Below are 4,227 nucleotides of genomic sequence, written 5' to 3' on the forward strand. Positions count from 1 at the left end.
GTGGGAACTAGTCTTTTTACTGGCCCTCACTTTGCCCCCTCCCTGGCATGGCACAGAACAGTTTGGGGAAGAAGGAGCCCAATTCCCAGTTCTCTTCCTGAAATCAGAGAGAGCAGGGTGGACCTAATTTGCAATGTTCTAACCTGTGTGGGGGCTGCCTGAGGGATTGGCCTCTGTAGATCTGACCTGGAACTCAGGCAGGAAGCAGTGGGTGTGACTCAGGAATATCCAAGGGGACTACACACCTGCAGACTCCTGAGGCAAGAGATTACTGATTGGGGAGCATAATAAAGCAGGGAAGGCCCGAGAAGAAACAGGGGTTAGGCTCAGGAAAATGAAGACATTTAAAAGCAGTCACATACATGGAGCAATACACAGGCCCAGGGAAGACATATGTCCAGAAAAGACCTGGGAAGACCTCAAACTTTCATGCAAGGCTGATCCCAAGGTTCAGACCTTGCCCTGCTAATTGGTGAAGGTCTTGCGCACCAGTCTGCAAAGACTGGGAGAGGTGGCTGATTTTTTTAATAACCAATTTTAAACAACAAATCACGAAGAAATAGGAAAACACGGCCCACATAAAGGAACAAAATAAATCTCCAGACACAGTCCCTGAAAACACAGGCATCAGACTTTCTAGGCAAAATCTTTAAAAGAACTGTCTTAAACATCCTTTTGGAGTTCATAAGCATGGTGATTGGGTGTGCATGCCACTGCATGATGTCTGTCTCCCTCGAACCTTATGACCTTGGCACATTACCCATCTGACATGAAAAATAAAAACTATCTTAAATAGGCTCTAACCACTAAAAGAAAACACAAAGAACTAAAAGAAATCAGGAAAACAACATGTGAACAAAATTAGCACATGAACAAAGAGATTGAAATTATTTTAAAAGAACCAAACGGAAACTCTAAGGTTGAAAAATACAATAACTGACTTGGAAAATTCACAAGAGTGGTTCAGAGCCGATTTGAACAAGCGGAGGAAACAATCAGCAAACTTGAAGAGGAGTCATTTGAAATTATGAGTCTGAGGAGCAAAAAGAATGAAGAAAACAAGAGTCAAAGGGACTTCTGAGGGGCCATTAAACAGGCTAACGTACACATCAAGGCAGTCCCAGAAGACGGTAAGAAAGAAGCAGAGAGATTTGAAGAAATAATGGCCCAACAGTTCCAAATTTTAGAAAATACATGGATCTACCTATCCAAGAATCTCAACAAACTTCAAGTTTATTCAAGGAAAAACATGCATGCCCATTTATCCAAAAATCTGACTTTGAGGAATTTTTCCATAAGGAAATATGATCATCTTGAATCTAGGTGGACAGTTAGCTGCAAGTATTTGTCACAGCCATTTTGTAATTGTGAATAGTTGGACCAACCTATACATTCAACAATAGAAGTTTGGGGAAATAAAGTCTATCTGTAAGATGGGGCATTGTGCAGCCATTACGAAATGTTGACAACGTCCAGAGTTGAACAGAAAGAGAAAAGAAGGGCCTATAAGATGCCATGTGCAATCTTATTTTTGTAATGCAAGTGTGTATGTCTCTATGTGAAACAGAATTTGGAAAGATATCCATGAAAGAATGAAGAGTAGGTTTTGTCTGAATGCATGAGATTAAGGATGTGCTTTTGTTTTCTTTTTGCTTCTCTTACAAAAACAAAAAAAACAAAAAAAAAAACCAAAACTATGAGAATAGTTAATACCAAAAAGACAAGAAATAACAAGCATTGGCAGAAATGTGGAGGAAAAGGAGCCCTCATACACCGTTGGTGGGAATGTAAATTGGTGCAGCCACAGTGGAAAACAGTATGGAGATTCCTCCAAAAATTAAAAATGGAACAACCATATGATTCAGTAATTCCACTGCTGGATATTTACCCAAAGGAAAACACTAATTCAAAAAGATATGTGCATCCCTATGTTATTGCAGCATTATTTACAATAGCCAAGATATGGAAGCAACCAAAGTGTCCATGAGTAGGTGAATGGATAAAGAAGATGTGGTACATATATACCATGGAATATTACTCAGCCATCACAAAGAATGAGATCCTGCCATTTGCAACAACATGGATGGACCTAGAGGGTATTATGCTAAGTGAAAAAAGTCAGACACAGAAGACAAATACCACATGATTTCCCTTATATGTGGAATCTAAAAACCAAAACAAATGAACAAACAGAAAAACCCAAATAGACTTTTCAATACAGAGAACAAACTGGTGGTTTCCAGAGGGGAGGTGGAGGGAGGTAGGCGAAACAAGGGCATTCAGGGATACCAACTTCCAGTTACAAAATAAATAAGTCAGGGACGCCTGGGTGGCTCAGTCGGTTAAGCAATCTGCCTTCAGCTCCGGTCATGATCCTGGGGTCCTGGGACTGAGTCCCGCGTCGGGCTCCTTGCTCAGCGGGGAGCCCTGCTTCTCCCTCTCCTGCTCTCCCTGCTTGTGCTCTCTCTCTGACAAATAAATAAATAGAATCTTTAAAAAATAAATAAGTCATGGAGTTGAAAAGTACAACATAGGGAATCTAGCCAATAATACTATAATAATGTCATATGGTGACAGACGGTGACTACACTTATCATGGGGAGCAGTTAAAAAAACATATTGGATTTATAATAAGAGATAAAACGGCCTGTTTTAAAATTTGTCACATACCTAGGAAGTGTCATAAGTGGGATTCAAACTTCTGTTGCTTCCCAGTATACCATGCTGCCTTCTGTCCCAGCACCGAATGCCCTCCTGTTGAGTTTTCCTTCACTTGGAATGGCCTCTTTCCCAGGGGAGGCCCCCACCACCATGACTCCTCATTGAGGCCTCCCTTCATAATTTCACATACTCTAACAGGCCTAGGGAGGATTTGTTGGCTGAGAAAACCTGAAGTTTCATCATAGAGTGGGCTTCCTATTCTCAATTAGCTGCTAAGACAAAACTTAGCTTTTTTTGCTTCTGGACGCTAAACCTCAACCACCATTTCACCCGCAAGACAGCCACTCACTCAGTGAGCCACACTGCTCTGTGCCCTCTTCAGACCTTCTTCGCTAACCAGAAGTGCAAGAGCCCAGAATCAGGATGATCAAACAGTTAAAGCTAGATGTTCTCATCTCTGAGTTTGTCAAGGTGTCTTCGCAAATTTCCTCTTTAATTTGCATACTTTCCGCTAGCATCGCCTTCCCTCCCCCAGGGGCTTTGGATATCAAACATAAACAGGAAATACGAGTCAGTCCCCTCACCTTTGCCAAAGCCTAAATGAAATCAAATAAAAAAAAGTAATAAAATAAAATGAATGATGGTCATTACCTTGCCACGGCCATTTCAGAGTAACAAGGTCTGACAAGTATTAATTCACCATGCAGCCATATACATGCCCAGATTATATGATGTTATACTCACTTCCCAGGACTGGGGACTGAGATGTTTTCATCCCAAAGAATCTTTAGAATTCAAGTATATGAACTTTGAGCTGTGCAGTGTCTGCAAGAATAAAATTCCACCAGGAAAGGGATTCAGACAGAAGTCAACTGATGGATGGCTCCACTCGGAATCTGCACCTTTTAAAAATAAAATCAATCTCATCACAAATCCAGGAATACTTTGCCACCAAGAGTATCAAGTAGAACCACTGGAAACTCGTGCACCATAAAAGATGCTAAAGCCCCGAAATCATTAACTCAGGGGATAGCAAAGAAGTCTATTTTATGGGTGGGGACAGATGTTGTTCTGGTACATGCTTGCAAGTTTCAAGAGAGCCCCAATGCTTAGAGCAGTGATGCCCTTGGTTAGAAAACTCAGCTTGGGTTCAACAGGCCAACGAAGGTGATCTTCCCTGGGCCTGGGGTTTCCTAGGAAAGAGCTCATCTTATACTAGTAAGGCAGGAACCACAGAGGTGCACAGTCAAGCTCCCAAAAAGAAGGAAGAACCAAGAAATGAAGGAAGCCCCAGCTTTCCAGAAGAGGCTGAAGAATATAACCAACTCTCTAGGACTAGTCAGGGGCTACAAAATAGAAGGAACCAGAATCAAAGTCCTAAGAGTGTAATGTCCACTAACAAGAACGACTTTTTTATTCCTAGCAAACTAAGCCCACACACTAAAACTTCTAAAAAGGAAAATGTAGAAGTCAAAGCCATACCAAAGGAAAGCAAGAAAAAGAAAAAGAAGAAAACGGGAGGAAAAATGTCATCAGACACCTGGGGTATCAGGTTTGGGGCTACCA

At 41.5% G+C, this 4,227-nt stretch overlaps 1 non-coding gene across 1 annotated transcript; it reads left to right on the forward strand.

The window, feature by feature from the left end:
• The first annotated feature begins 669 nt into the window (after positions 1-669).
• LOC115940693 (small nucleolar RNA U13) lies at positions 670-770 on the forward strand. Its single transcript, XR_004075418.1, has one exon. It is a non-coding gene; the product is annotated as a small nucleolar RNA U13 (small nucleolar RNA).
• Positions 771-4,227: the final 3,457 nt, after the last annotated feature.

This window comes from Leptonychotes weddellii, chromosome 16 (genome assembly GCF_054177405.1).
Source record: "Leptonychotes weddellii isolate Sample4059 chromosome 16, ASM5417740v2, whole genome shotgun sequence".
Lineage (NCBI taxonomy): Eukaryota > Metazoa > Chordata > Mammalia > Carnivora > Phocidae > Leptonychotes > Leptonychotes weddellii.